The sequence below is a fragment of the Bidens hawaiensis genome, unplaced genomic scaffold, assembly GCF_021521415.1.
Source record: "Bidens hawaiensis isolate Kalapana, Puna unplaced genomic scaffold, B.hawaiensis_p1.1 tig00001336_1, whole genome shotgun sequence".
Taxonomy (NCBI): domain Eukaryota; kingdom Viridiplantae; phylum Streptophyta; class Magnoliopsida; order Asterales; family Asteraceae; genus Bidens; species Bidens hawaiensis.
In genome coordinates, this window is record NW_027491075.1 from 360,422 (window position 1) to 377,575 (window position 17,154).

Sequence of the window (17,154 nt, forward strand, 5' to 3'; positions counted from 1 at the left end):
TGTCTAACCTGCGCTTATGTTACCCACTAATCTGCGCATGCAGTTCGTTTTTTATTTTAGTTTTCATTTCCTAACAATGAAAATTTGTAAAACAAATAAATAATAAATATTGATTTTTAGGTTTTTACTTATGAGTTATGGCCATTCATCATACAATAAACCATTAACATCTTGACACCTATCAACAATAAGCACCGAGTGTAAAAATTATCGGTTGCACAAATTTAAAAAGGAACTGATATAACTGAGCCACACAGACATTATGAGAGGCATGGGTGAAGTTCTCTTCTCGGGTGATTGTTCGGTCGGTTCATCTTTGACGTTTTACTGTGGCTCATATTTAGATGCCTATGTGGCTCACTTTAGATATATGCGGTCGGCGGATTTTGCACTTTATGTCTTAAAGATTACATAATGTCAAGTTTTGATGTGCGTAGTTGTCAACGTTTATAAGTGAAGAATGAAGAGTCAATGTGTATTTTGAATTTTTGGTATAATGTTTATTTGGTTAAGTTACTTTTCTAACACATGTCTATCCAATTTTAAACATCGTTAATATTACAGAATTTTGAATTTGATAAATTAATAGAAAATTTGGGTTTTAATAATCTCAACTTAATGCAGTTATCCGATAATAATCTCAGCTTTGAAAATAACTGTCACTTGTCCCAACTTTCGTACCATTTTTTTTATTAAACCCCAGTTCAAACTGTTTATTTTAACTGGGTCCAATGAAAACAAATGTTAATTTAGTATAATGGAACAATTATTATTGGTTTAAAAACAAAAAAGTAAAGATCGGGATAATATGTATAAGGGGGACTTAAACCAAATCAATTAGGACAGTTACGTACAACAAAATTAAGAATCTTCACATACATGTACTTACTATGTACATTTGATGAACGTTTGAAAAAAAATTATCACCTTTAGAAAAAATTAATGGGCCTGTAAAGGTTTTAAAAAAAGAAAAACACGTGCTTTCAAAGCCGAAAGAGAAAGAGTTACATATATTGGTGTCTCTTTTGTGGCACCGATCATGTATTTTAATCTTATCTATAATATATATAAACGAAAACATAAAAATCCTATGTGTCGCGATTTGGTCGCTCCCTCCTTTTTTGGAGTCACCAGATTTGCTTGATTTTTAAATGGAGACTTCTCATGCATTAGACCCGAATTCACGGGTATGGGTATTACCAAACTCATATATTCCTTAAACGGGTTATAACATCTCTTAAATTAAAAATTATTCTCACCAAATTATTGATGTGAAAAATCCTATAAAAATAGGATATACTAAAAATTATTATATGATTTTTTTAAAAAGATATTATTTATAATTAATAACCAAATTTAAAGTAAAAAAATAAACGAGCCTTGGGTCTCACCAAACCCAGATAACTTTTAAACCAGGTTATAACATATTAGTTATTTGTGAACCCCTTTTATAAAAACTCTAAGTGTATTATAAATTTTCTTACAATAAATAAAATTAAACTCAAAAAAAATAAATATTAAAAACGAGTTATGTAAAACAACCCTATAACGATAAACATTAAATATCAACAGGGAAATATTTAGATTAGAATATCTACTTAAATTATATAACAATAGTGATATTGTAGTATAGTGTTTAAACTAAAGAAATATTTAAGAAAAAAATAAAATACCATAAGCTTTACAATCAAACTAATGCATAACAAATTTCACCTCTTTGGTTCTTTATATTAAAAATGTTTGTTTTACACTCAGCATCTTTTTAAAAGGTTGTAGGCATTAAAACACACATTGGTCAAGCATTAACCCATTAACTTTTAGGTAAATGTTTTTAAACGAGGCAAGTTGATCGTCACTCATGAGTTACTCGAGATTGGCTCGCTAAAAGCTCAAATCGTGGCAAATTTAAACAAGCTCGGGCCTCATATAAGCGCGTTTAATAAACGAGTATGAGCTTCATACACTGAGGTTGGCTAGGCTCGCAAGCCTAAACAAGTCTACTATCTATATAAATAGAATAATTTTTATTTAACGTAATGAATATATATTAGTTGATAAAACTAGTCACATATATTATTGATGATGTAGTGATATACCTGAGCTGCCCCGAGGGCGATGGTTGCAAGCATTGACTGGTCACCCCATTCCTACAAATGTAATTTATTTCATACCCACAAAAAAAGAACAAAAATATCAACACTTCTAAATCAATGTGATAAATCTTACTATACTATTAAAACAAATTAGTTTGCCTCCACATGCTCATTTCCCATTAGAAGATTACCTTTCTTTCCAAAATTATCTTGCACTTCTCGATTTTTCTTACCATTTAAATAAATCAAAAATAAATTATATTCCTAATAATTAAAATAATTAATGTATTCATTTAAGTCAATAATAATACCGGTTTTCAAGTTTCAATTCTTTCAACTTCATTACACCCTTTCCTTCATACTCAACCTTACCTAATCAACAAAATCCTCCATACAATCGGCTATTATTTTATGTCAATCGGACAATGATTTGATTAGATCCGACATATTCAATTGACACCGTCGTTCGTCTAAATAAGGGCAATCGACGATAAATAGAATACTCAATTACATCCCGGAAATGATTCCCGTCAATCGATGAGTAGATCCATGTCGATTGTTAATCAGATCTTCACTTCGATGGTTGTTTTACCGTCAATCGATGTTTTTTCTGGTTAGTATTTTATATTGTTAGGATAGTATGTTTAATTACCCTAGGTTAGTATTTTATATTGTTAGGATAGCATGTTTAATTCTTAATCTTAATTGTTAATGTTAATTGATATTTTTAATTGATAATTCCTATGTTTCCTATGGTTAATAGTTAATGTATAATTCATTCCAGATATTATATGTTAAATGCTAAATTTTTAATATTTAATGTATCATTGATTCCAATTTTCAATTATGGTATTTGTTAAATTTTTAATGTGTAATTGATTCCAAATTACAATTATAGTATTTTGATTTTTATTGATTCATATCATTAATAATACCTAACAACTTTTCAAAATCGGAATTTGAATTCGTAGTCAACTTAATGTCTAATTTTGTAAACATTAATTATAATATATTTAAATTTACATCAATTTGAATTCGTAGTCAACTTAATGTCTAATTTTGTAAACATTAATTATAATATAACTGAATTTATATCATTTATGACTTATGAGTTATTATGATTTTGTTAAAAATAAATCCCTAATTACATTCTGCAAATTTACTATATTTATTAATCGGTTATTATACAAATCCCTAATATATTCTTTAATTTTACTATATTTATTAGTAGCAAAATAAGTTTATATCAATATCAATTACATTTTTTGAAATCCCTGATTGTATTCCCTAAATTAACTGTATTTAGACATTTCCTTTTTTTTAACAATTCAAACTTTCTAACAAATACTGTTTATCTGTATTATAACCAGAATAAAGAGATTCACACACTTCTCACTTACTTACTCTTCTATGCATATTTGTATCATTGTCAACGTTTTTCATTTTATTTCATACGAAAAATATTTTTTTTAACTCATCTAAAAGTTAATTAATGAATCTTAAATCTTTGCTTGAACTTTTTATTTGTTACACAACAACATGGAAGCATCAAACATTACCATGTTCAACGATTTGGATGTATCAAACAACGATTGTGTACTGAAGGTTCGTATACTCAGACTATGACGTTTGAAGGACAACAATAAACCAGGAGAGGACTGGTCCATAGAAATGATTTTATATCTGTCTCCCCCTCTATATATATATATATATATATATATATATATATATACATATATATATATATATATCTTTCTCTCTCTCTCTTGCGGTTTAGCCATTTTTGCTGACTTTCTTTTCCATATTTTCCGGTAATGTATTTATTCTACGCTAATGGTCGATTCTTATGTATTATTCGCTATTTTCATTGTCATTTCATTTTCTTTGCACTTTGTTGTTTGTATTTTTTTTAATTCTAATATGATTTTCCTATAATCTGTTTAGGTTCTACATCAAACTCCAAGATTCAAATTACATGTTGAAGTTTCTATAACTACTCTATCTTTCATACAATGAATGGTTTATTTAGGTTGTGATTATTGCATCTATCCACCATTGGTAATTCTAACTAGACCAAAATATATGTATATATTTTTAATTTAGCTGGAATAGTATATTATGTAACATTAATTTAATTTTAATCATTTCAGGTTATAGCGGCCCAACTTATTAAATAGCTAATTGCCTGGAAGAAGTATTTGATGGAAAACTGGTTTTCTTTTTGTACAACAATGGATATTAAGTTACGATTATTTATGTATCTATGTAGGTTACACAGTTCATGTAAATTAAATCATTTTTATATGATCAATTTTTATTTTGGCTGTTAACACGTGTGAATCTTATCTTGAAACTTCTATCAATTGTTATAAATTTTTGGGAGTATTTCTAAATAACCGATTTGATTATAAATTTTGTAATTATATCTAAATTATTTAGTCAAGATTTCTCAAGCTGTATAGGTAACAGATTTGTGAGTTAATATGTGGAGTTGGTGATTGGGTTACTATCGCGTTATTATTCATATTTTGTTTTTAGGTATTATAGATTTTTATTATATTGTAGTTATTTTTTTGAATGATCAACAAGTTATATTACAGCTTTTAAACTTTCAGTCAATTATTCAAAGTATTACCATAATTATATAGTTATTTATGGGTATATAGATGTATAATTAATATAACTATGGTAACATTTAATATTTGATTTGACTTACAATAATGATTTCCTTTATAATATTAATATTTGAATACTTATCTTTTAATACGTTCATAAATGTTTTATATAATATTATTATTACAGGATTTTAATACTTTCAAAAAAATTAAAATTAATCAAATCATTAAGTGATTTTAAGATTTCTCAAATTTTGACATATATATATATATATTTTATTTCTAATTTTATTTTTTACTTTGTGGTTGTTTTTTTCTTTTTATGGTAACGATGTCACAAAGTGGATTCTTAAACATTCAATTGACTTTCTTTATATTATTTTTGTGATTGTATTTAAATATGATAGGCTAAAACAAAAAGAGTTTAAGGATCATAACAATGCTTGCATTCTTATTTGATCATTTTCAAAGAAAGTTTAGTGAGTAGTTCAGTAAATAAAATATTATAATTATTAGCAATGACTTACTACACCTTCCATTTTTGGATACATTTCAAAAACATAACATTTATATAAAATTATTTAGTTCATATAAGTAAAAAATTCACAATATATTTCAATATATTAGCATATATTTATAATTGACATTTTTTATATAATTTTCTCCCGTGTAGTACACGGGTTACTAACCCATAACCAACTAAATCATATATTTTTGAACGTTTTTCTTAATGTTACAAAGTTTTTGGGCATGTAACATATGAATTAAATAGATTTTACATGTTATTCTTAATGTATTTTTTTGGTTCATGGTTTAAGTTATAAAGATGATTGAACTTGTAATTTTATTCTTATAAATACTTTATAATTCATATATAATTATATTTTTTTTAGAAATACAACTTTTTACAATTCATTATAGTGTATAACATAATATATATTTTCCACCTGTGTGGTAAACGGTTCTTTGATTTACTAACCCGTGTTGAACATTTCTCTTTTTATTTTAAGATAATTTTTTTACAACAAAATCTTAGTCTTTGTAAAATTATATTTTAAATCAGTGACAATTTTTTTTTTGAAAATATCATTTTTTGCACACAAAATGTAATATAATAATATTGGTATGAATTTTTATTTCTATAATAAATCACACCAAATTTTGGTTTGACACTTTGAATTAATAGTGGATAAATATATCAAAAACTTATTAAAAAATCATAAATAAAGATTATTATATGCAATAACTGAATTTACGTATTGTATATCATAATTGTCATGACTCAAGGTGGATATTTAAAACATCATTTATTATTTTCAATATTTTTTTATGAACAATCTATTATTTATAACACATAATCATTTTCTTACGTAACGACTTAGAATCAAGTTCGGAAATGTTAGATAAAGAAATAAAGAATTACTTGAAGATAATGTTGGATTCTCAAAATCTTTTGGTTCAAGGATACCATATGGTAAGCGATTGTTTTAAAAATGATCCCGATATGAATTTAATGTTGTGCATTATTGGAACAAGGCAAAAAGATGCACGGACTTACAACCTGCCAAAAATTTCTAAAGTTGCAGCGTTAATCGTTGGTGATATTGGTGACACAATAGATTAGCGCGATATAATTGTAACGACTCAAAGCATATCTCTAGCAAGAGTTGGAATATATATGAGAGACCTATTTTCTACTTATGGTCAACAATATGTTGCTTTATCAATAGTGAAGAGTAGATATTGTATTAAAATGCATATTTTGGAAAAGTAAGGTAAAGTTACAAACAAGACAACAAATATGGTTTATAAGGAAATATTTAGCAGTTTATGAATTTGTAATTTTTAAAGTTTTAAATTATGTTTCCAAACAATGTTTTATGAATATTTTTTTTTAGTAAGTTTTTGTTTTAAGTACTTTGTTTACCTAGGAATATGATTGCAATTATATCAAATAATTCTCCCAATAAACATATGAAACAAACTTTTATCATCTTAAATAAGTTTTTAGTTGACGATTTCTATGTTCCACCCGTGTCGTACACGAGTCAATAACCTAGTTTATACTATATAATAAATGAAACTTTCTAAGTGACACATGTCATCACCAAAGTGATTCTTACAAAAATTTCCCTCCCATTTCTCATATTAAATATATTTGGCATTTCTCTTTCTTATCAATAATTTGTATTTCATTTTTTTTACTTTTTAATCTTTCGTTTTCTCTTTTAATAATTTTTTCTTGATTTAAAAATTTTAATACCAACATAAATTTGTTATTTTGTTTTATATAAATATTTAACTTATTAAATATATATGATTATTTACTAAGTTACAAGTCTTTTTCTTTCAACCTTGGAAAGACAAATTCTCTATTGATGTATTCTTAGTGTTTGTGTTAACTTAAACATGCGGGTTTCTTATACGGTTAAAGTATCAAATATAGTTCAGGTCAAAACAATTTATGGTTTTATTGAGTTTCGTTCCACAGGTTGGTTTAAGAAAGTAACTATTTATAACTTTTTTTAATTGACTATTTAATCAACATGTCATTTATGTTAAGTTCAATATCTTAAACATCCACAAAAATATAAACACTGGACTACATGTTTTGGTTTTCAGATTGATAAGACAACTTCTTATATTTGGAATACAAATGTTAGACATTAGCACACTATTAATCATAAATAAATTGACTTTGTATATCCTTATATTATTGAAGACTTCAAAAATATATATTTTTTTATTGAGCGAGTTATACTTGCACCAAAAAATGAGGCCAACCTTAAAAAGCAGCAAACGTTTGCTATCCATGTTTCTGGGAGATGAAAAATATTACCATTCTTCAGATGATATCTATTAGCCATAGAATGATACGTTATAAGAAAATATTAGTTTCCTGATGTTTAAATTACCTCAAAATATAAGGTTGTTAAGTTATAGGTTGGTCATAAAAGCTGATATTACTTAAAATTAAACTAGCAAATTGGCATGTGCAATGAAACTAAACTAAACTATAAGGGTTAGTAAATTTTTACATTAACGTTTAAGAATTATAATTAGATGATTTTGCTAAAAAATTTTTGTTATTTTTATTATTATTATATTCGTTTAAGTTATATAAGATTTGAGTGGGCCTTTTGTTTTTCATGTCCCAGGCCCTGAGTTTTTTTTCGTATTTTCGGAGACGGCTCTGCAAATGGAAACACGGTTCCAAATTTAACATGATGTTGACACAATAGCAAATGAAAACTAGAAGCTATATGTGTCCAAACTTTATCTTTTAAGTTACTTCGTTACATGTTAATTTGATTTTTAAAATTTCATAATCATATTATCAATATGTTTAAAAAAAGGTTTTTCAACCCGTGTGGCACACGGGCATATAAGCTAGTGTTTATCATAATTAAGAACACATATAAGAATCAAAATAAAGGCATCAAATCAATGTACAAATAATATACCTCAGGAAAGTGAGATCCAATTTTGATTAGATTTTTAGAGGCAGTAGCATGCAAGTCCACAGAACCTTTGTGCACCATTGCATGCTCTTGACAGTAAGTTTAGGGTACTTGAGATTTATGTTTTCATTAGTGGATCTTCCTTGATCTTTACCAAGGAAGAGACCTTCCAATGCCATCTCCCTGTAAAAAAAAATTAGCATAATTAATATATGCTGAAAATACAGTTGATATTAAAATGTTTACATAAATAATGTTTAACAAACCTTATATCCAGTTTAGTGTCTGCAGCACCAAGCATACAGATAAACCGGCTTGGCCAATGCTGTGAGTCAAATAAAGTTATCCCCCATCTCACTGCACAAAAGCGTACTTCATCTTGTTCCTTGTACCATAAACATAATAGATTCAAATATTAGAAAGAAAAGAAGACCCCAAACATCGTATAAATAAGAGAAATGAAGAATTAGCATGTTGAGCATTTTCCAGCAGAAGTGACTCTAAATCATTCAAGACAGTTATTGGCGCATCCTAAAAATCAATCAACACAAGATTAAGAACTCATTCTATTAGAGAAACAATTAACAAGTAACGAGTGATTTGGTTGGAAGTCATAATTTTTATGCAATGGCAATAGAATTGGTTGCTTCTTGAACAATTTAACGAATTGATGGTGACACTAACTTCAGAGCATTAAAAAGCCGAATAGCCACGTCAGTTTTGTCTCTGCAGAATATATATGCACCATTATGCTACAAATCCATGATAATAAACGAAAGCAGATGACATGAGAGATAAATAGAAACAACACCTGAAAAGTTGAGGCAAGCGCTTTGCAAGCAATCCAATTGCTTGGTAAGCAAAGGTTTTAGTCTCCCGTGTAATTGAGTCTATGATGAATGAGATTATAAACACATGGATTATGAATTCTCATATTTACCACCCAAAAGACAAGGTATTTACAGACATACCTGATTCTGATCCAGTAAATCCATCTAGGGACTTGAGTACGCCACCAAGTATAGCAGGCCCAATAAGTTGATTTTAAAATGCCAAGTCATTAGCTACATTAGCAAAAACTTAACCCGTTAATTATTTTTAACGGAAGATCATAAAACAAAAAATATGAAAAAAGTGGGACTGCCAGAGGGAAATAACTGAGGTGGATTATTATTGACCAACTCATTAAATGTGAGATTATTTTAATCCAATAATCCTACTTTCCAAGGTACCTATATTAGTAAATATTTTTTCTCCTCTACCCATTTTGGTAAAAAAAACTCCTAGGCTGGCTTTGTTTGACTTTGACCTCCCCCGGCCTCACACAACAAAACTCTATTTGTTCCTTTCTCTTCCCTTCCTAAGTAATAAATAAATTAAATTAGATTATTCATTATAGCTTTTTACAATACTTTTAGGTTTGTTCTTTGTTATCCAACTATTAATGTTTTATAAAATGTTTACTAGTTTGGGGCCTGTGTACTACATGGGTAGTTCTTGAAAATACAATATTTAGTAAATAATCAGTATACAAGAAAAAATGAACCCATTAAACACTATTAATACACATTCTCTGAACAATAGTCTTTAAAACAATTTTAAAGTAAGAGATGATTATAAATATCAAACGTCTGAAAAATAAATTAGGACGTACATATTAAATTAACAAATTTTGAAGCATAAGGGCATGTTTGAGATTAAGTTTGAAAAATGCTTATTGCCTTTTTCAAAAGCTATTTTTAAAAGCTTGGATTTGAGGCTTTTAGAAAACTTCTTTTTAACTCTTTCAAAAGGCTAAAATAAAAAGAATTTTTGTGATTGCCAAACACATTTTGGCTTATTGACTTTTTGAAAACATCAAAAAGTCAATAAGCATTTTTCAAACTCAATCCCAAACACGCTCTAAGTTTAAAAAATGGTAACTATTATTTTACACATTATAAAATTATTAAAAAGGTTGAGGTTTAATGTAAGAGTGGCAAGTGCCAAAACTTAGTAGCTTTTTATTAGAAAGTATAGATAGATATAGATTATTGTATTAAACATATTCTTAGGCCAGATCTTCCTACTTTGATTCATAACCGAAATATATAATAGTACGCATAATTTGAATTAGTCCAACATTCGTGGTTTGTGTCACCTATCTTTTGTAGATCTTTGTTTATGTATTGGCTAGATATCGTTATAGTAAGTTGGTATTCTTACGTGTCTAATTAGTTTTAGTTTATCTATCTTAAGTATATATAAACGGAAGCATTTAAAAACTCTTTGGCTGCTCCTTATTTTTTTTAAAGCCACCAGATTGTTTTATTTGTAAATGAAGGTTTCTCATGCATTGACCCGAATTCACGAGTATGGGACTCACCAAACCCAGATAGGCCATAAACGGGTTATAACATCTCATTAAATTTAAATCTCACCAGATATTTGATATGAAAATTCTATAAAATAGGGATATACTAAGAATTAATATCTGATTTTTTTTAAAAAAAAGATATATTAATATCCTATTTAAAAAAATAGTTATAATTAAAAAACAATTTTATAGTAAAAAAAATAAGCGGGGGGTATCACCAAACCCATATAGCTTTTAAAACGGGTTATAACATCTCATTTATTTGTGAAACCTGTTCATCATCAAATATTAATTACATTTAACTTTATTACAATAAATAAAATTAAAATCCAAAAAAATACATGCAATATTAAAAACAAATAATGTAAAATAACCTCGTAATACGGGAATTAGTTTTATTTTATTTATTAACTAGTAATTTAACCGTCGCGTTGCGGGGGGGAGGCTGCCGATTTGAATGTCACGTAAGAAAGAGTTATGACAAATTTAAGTTAAATCGAAACAAAAAAAATAAACGTTGTTTGTTATTTAAAGCTATGCTGACCATTTACAATGCTTGAGGCTTTACAAAATTTTGCAGTCTTCCCTCCTTAAGACATTACAATTCCATCTTCATTGTTTAATTGTTAAACATCAAAATAGAAAGTACGGCCTTAATACTATTTACTTTGGACTTACATCAATTCAGAATGATATTGGCAGAGGTGTTAGCTGCAACACCTGTATGTTGCAGACTGTCTTGAGGGACGGTCTCATTTTTCTGTGCAGTTAGCTGTGATTGGGGGGAATTGTTAGCATTTCTAGATATAAGTTGTTTTTTAGGGCCAAAGTTTATCTTTTTGTACCAAGTGTGTAATTGCAGATGTCACGATATGATGGTCACCTTTGCAGGAAATTGTTATATAAGTTATTTCTTAGGGGCCGAAGTTTATCTTTTTGCGCAAAGTTTGTTGAATTGCAGCTTTCTTTGTTAAGTCGGTCTTGCTCTGTTGAGCTGAGCTGAGCTGATGCTCAAAGTTATAAGTTACAATGACGTTAACAGTTGAACTATTTATTCAGACATTTTAGTATGATGGTAATAACTTATTGAATTTATAAAAACCTAAGTTATGAGAAAGTAAACAGTTGCAATTATTTTTAGGCGGTGCCTTTGGTTTAATAAAAGAACCTAATCATGTTATTAACATGAAGTTGAACAAAATAACAAATGCAATAATGAAAAATATCATTTTGAAATAATATTTATTATTAGAGAATATTTTATAATATATTATTAGAGTTTTAGTATTATAGTGTTACCATAATTAGGAGATTGTATTTGAATATGTTTTTTTACAGTTGTTGTCCCGACTCCCCTTGGCTTCCTTCTTCTTCACTTGATCTCACAACACTTGAAAACTAATTCTTTTTTTTTCTTTGCCTTTACTGCCGATTGGATTATAACAAATGGGAGATTATATAAATTTTTTATGTTGTTTCCCACTTGTTGCTCAGCCTCCAAACTTTGACCAAAACAAACGTTTGTTTGTTACTTTTTGATTTATTGGATTTCTTAACTCCCTCCGATCGGAAGTAAGGAGTTAGGTTATTATTTTCTTTGTGGCAAAAGCGTCCACTGCGGCAACAGGAGCTATGATTGAGTCGGCCGAAGCAACGACTTGGCAACCCATGACGGCCATTTATTCTTCCGAAGAATAAAACTAAATAAATAAACACTAAAAACAAATATAAATAAAATTTTCACTTGGTAAAACCAAAAATAAAACACAAAACTTCAAGTTAAAAAAAACAATCGATATATTGGAGATGAGGGTTAGAACTCTTTTTCTTTTTTCTTTTAATCAAATTACGTAAAAAGAGGAAGGCAAGAATTGTCATACCAAAACAAAAGAAAATAGACAGAAAAAATCAAAGAAATATTAAAATAAAACTAAGAGTAAACCGTAGAAAACTAAGAACTACGGTAATCGTTCTTGCTCGGAATTGAATGGAAAGAAAACCAGCGGTATCGTTTACTTTAGCCCGAAGGCATGTAAATATGATATAGAACAGCAACAAGAAGTAAAGAGTCGAGAGAGGGTGAAAACAAATATATCAAAAAAAGAAAAAGAAAAAAAATAATAAAGATCAAATAATACAAAATTGGTTCTCCATGTTTAAAAAGTGATTACGCATTACGTCCGGAACCAAAAAACAAAATTGGGTAGTTGGCGACGCTTGAGGAAACGGCTTGAGGAAACGGCGGCACATAGACCGTAGTCAACTATATATTGTGTGTATAAGCGTCCCCGGGGCAGGACGAGATTGAGAAGAAGAGAAAGACAAGCCATAATCTTAAGGCTTTGATACCATGTAGAATAATGAAAACCCCGTAAGGTGTAATGTATTATTGATCAACTATATATAGAGGAGTACAATGAGATAAATACAATGAAACATAATCAAATACAATCTCTTAATTATGATAACACTATAATACTACAACTCTAATAATATATTCTAGAATATTCTCTAATATTTATCAAGAAATTGTAATCAATCTAATCGTATTTTTGATTTCATTGTAACCACCATACTTTTGACCAAACTGAACCACAAATATTATATACTAGCTTTTAGCCCGCGTGTTACGCGGGTTTATTTAGGTTTTTTTTTAATATTATTATAAATATATTATTTTATATTTTTTTAATTAATTGCGCGTTATGCTTATTAGTGTGTATATATTTTATCGGATTTTAAATTAATTTATTGTTATGAATTTGTTATATGCATTAGGAATTCAAATCTTGCATGATTATAATGTTCTGGACAAATTAACAATAGGAAATCATCTAAAAGTTGTAAACTTTAACAATTAGAAACATACTTACATAAAACGCAATCGAAAACCAAAATTAGGGTTCATGACTACACGGATAACACGCAAATACACAACAGATACGGTAAAATTAACACAATTAACGAATAATTATGATGATTGTTGTAATCTTAATTACCCACGTTGATTGTAAATAGAAGGAGATGAGAATTTTAGTAAGCACTCGTTAGGCAGCGGGTTCAGGGCTTGAGAAGTGTGTGCTACGCGGGTTTATTTAGGTTTTTCTTAATATTATTTTAATTATATTATTTTATTAATTGCACGTTATGCTTATTATTGTTATGAATTTGTTATATGCATTAGAAATTCATATACTTGCATGGTTATAATGTTTTGGACCAGCATGACCTATATTTAATTTATTGTTATGAATTTGTTTTTAAGTAACGTGTTTTAGTTTCGTTTCTATTTCACCTCAAAAGGTTTGTTCTCCCACCTAAGAAGGTATACTTGGATTTCTATTAAAGTTTTTACATGTTGAGATAATCTGATGATGCAATAACCAAAATGAATTAAACACACAAACACATAAAACAGCCTAGGCCTAAAGGGTAAAACTGTAAAAATGTAAAACATATATCTGAAATTTATATCAATGTAAAAACCAAACACTAACTAATCTGACCTTTGACTATGCTAAAGTCAAATATGGTACTTTCCCAACTCAAAACCTTAATTATAATCCAAAAACATATTCTAACATGCAGTATTTTTCAAAATGTTAATGAAATTAGCAGTTTTCTTTCAATAAATTTCACAATTCCTACACATTCTAGAGTAAAAAGCTAACCAGTTTGATCACCAACGATCAAAATCAAACACACAAATAAACTAATAATCATAAACAACATTACCTATTAGAACAGCATCGCAACCTCCACACTGGTAAACAATGTTTATACTCTGTATTTTATTGTGAATATGTTTTATTACCATCACGGGCAGCCACTAACTCTTTTTTATGTTTTGGCGTTTTGTAGTCAAAACTTTGGTTCCTTCACCAGCTAAATTCTTTAATTCAACAGCAGTTACGGATGCCCATTCTTTTGCATATACGAATCCATTATTTCCTTCTGGAATTTGAGCATGCACAACTTTAGTTTTTCATCTTTTTAACTCTTGCTAAGATATTAATCTGCTAAGATCTTGACACCTCTAACAAACAACCTTGATCCAGAAATTCATATTCAAACAATAATATATAAAACAATTAAAAATATATAGCACAACGAAAAAGCCAATAAAAAAGTTAAACCTTTGTTTATTCCTATTTTTAAAGCTATGATCTCATCATCAACACCATGCTCCAAAGCATTCAATGAAACTAAAAAATTGAAGGTTAGGAAACCATGGATAAATGAACGACTAACTTATAACTTAAATTAACAGGGTTTAACCTTAAATAATTCATGACCATTAGATCTACCAAAATAAAGATATAATTAATCAAAACATTAATCAATGAGAGAGTTTAGAATTTAACTCAGTGCCTATTGCTACGCAAGGAAATTTATCAACAATACCTTGAATTCATCAACAATTCAATAATCCTTACCAAAAAGAGCAATAGATACAACTTTATCTACACTAACTTTATCATAACAATAACCTAATCAAATGAATTAAACATCAAAATCTAATAATCCAGGTTCAATAATCCAATCTAATATATAATCATTGAAAATTCTCACTCATTTATCTATATGCATATAATGAGCAGCTTGCGCGGTTAAAAACATCGATCTTCAATCCAAAATATGTTTTTTTTCAACATCTAAATCAGACATTCCAATTTTACAACTACAAAGTAAAGTTTCATGAAAAGATGTCTACTAACTAAAAGAATTATTACATAAAGTAACAGTTTTCCCAAGAAGATTATATAAAATAATTGTTTTTTTTTGTTTTATCCAAGCATCCTAAAAATGGCACTTTTTTCTGCTACGATGTGCTTTTCAGTTTAAATTTTTGATAGAAACCGGTTCGATTTAAAGGTTTTTCTAGGAAACCAAAAGTTTTAGCAATATCAAAACCGAACCAAAATATAGGTTTTTTAAGAAAACAAAAATATAATAATAATAATAATCCAAGTCAAGGCTAGAGAACAATGTACATAAGCAAGTTAAGACCTTAATAAAAGTAGAAAAAAAAAATTGAAAAGACCTCTGCTGTAATCTCTTAGCGAAAAAAAAAAAGAAATGGTTTGCTTCTTTAGAAACTCCTGAAACATAAACACAAAAATGACTTATTACACTAATAGTACGAGTTATGTGGGGATTTTAATGGCATGACTTACTTGTTGCAAGGAACTAAGGTTCCATTCTTACATACACCCTTCCACCTAGATGGAGTGAGCTTATAACCATCACCATGTGAAGCTTTTCGATTCGGGCCAAACACCTTAAAAATAAAAAGTCATTAAATAAAAATTAGAAAATCGAAATACAACGCTAAAAATTAACCATTAGTAAAGCACATAATATGTTACAAGTGTCAAGATTGGCAATGATGATGTTTTCACAATATCTTGATTGACAACACAAACTATAAGTCACTTGTGTTTCTTTTTGTTTGCCTCTTATCGCTTTTTTGTATCAAAAGATAACAAGCATTTGGTCACTGATATCTTGGTGTATTGTAAGGTGCTCTCTCTTTTGAAGGTCGAGCGTTTGAGTCTCGTTATAGACTGTAGGGTGAATTTAGGAATATATTAGATGTCTATGTGAGTTATTGTTAAAAAAACAAATAATATGTTTAATGTTAATATGAATTGACCAAACATTTAGAAATATTTACTTAAGTGACATTTTCATTAACGTTGTAAAGAACCTAAACCACAATTTCATGGAAGGATGAGGTTTGTAAATGAAGCAACATATATACTTTATATCTTTTTTAATTTTCTTTTCTTTTGAGTAATTATCAACATTTATCAAAGAAGATGCATGCTTTATTATCGTCGACCCTTGAAAAATAAAACTTTTGACAAACTCACCGGGTTTTCTCCGGGACGTGAATGGAAATTTGTCGGCGGTGACGGAGAAAACTCGAACGGCAAATTAGGCGGGTCCGCCTCACCGGAAAACATACCAACAACCTCTCGCATTGTAGGGCGTTTAACCTGAGATCGTTGCAGACATAATAGCGCGGTTGTGATACAAACCATTGCTTGTTCTTTGATCCAGTGAATGAATATTAGGATCAACCAAATCTAAAAGCTTCCCCCGAATGAACATATTAGAGATTAAACGTAACCAAATTGTAAAATAAAACATCTTACCTTAAGATACAGAGAGGCTTGTCTTGTACTCGCAACCCGCAACCTTTGAAGGCAAAATGAACATCTCCAATCTGCAAAGTCGAGTGGGTTAGAAATAAAATAGAATGTTAATTATTCATGTTCTTCATTAACAACAAAATTAAGCTCAGATCACATATTGCCAAGCACTAAAACACAAGTGTAGTAAAAAATATTAAATATTAAATACTCTTTTATAATCATAAGTTTATTTTGGATAGACTGCAAACTTTCTTTGATTGCCATTTGCGGTATACATCCTTATTAAATGAGTAATTATTTGTAATATATGTTTAAATTCAAGAAGTTGGATGTTTGGTTTTATTCTCCTAGAGTTATCGGCCCAATGATAGATCAACACCCTGAGTAACTTACAAATGTTTTTTTTAAATAATAAACATATAAAATCAGTTTCTCAAAAAGAATTCGTGTTTCACAATGCTTAAAGCA

General features: G+C 28.6%; 1 long non-coding RNA gene across 1 annotated transcript; it reads right to left on the reverse strand.

Annotated features, from left to right (window-relative positions):
- Positions 1–15,566: 15,566 nt before the first annotated feature.
- On the reverse strand, positions 15,567–16,882 carry LOC143571346 (uncharacterized). Its single transcript, XR_013142080.1, has 3 exons — positions 15,895–16,882; positions 15,703–15,806; positions 15,567–15,627 (listed from the first exon to the last, which is right to left on the reverse strand). It is a non-coding gene; the product is annotated as an uncharacterized LOC143571346 (long non-coding RNA).
- Positions 16,883–17,154: the final 272 nt, after the last annotated feature.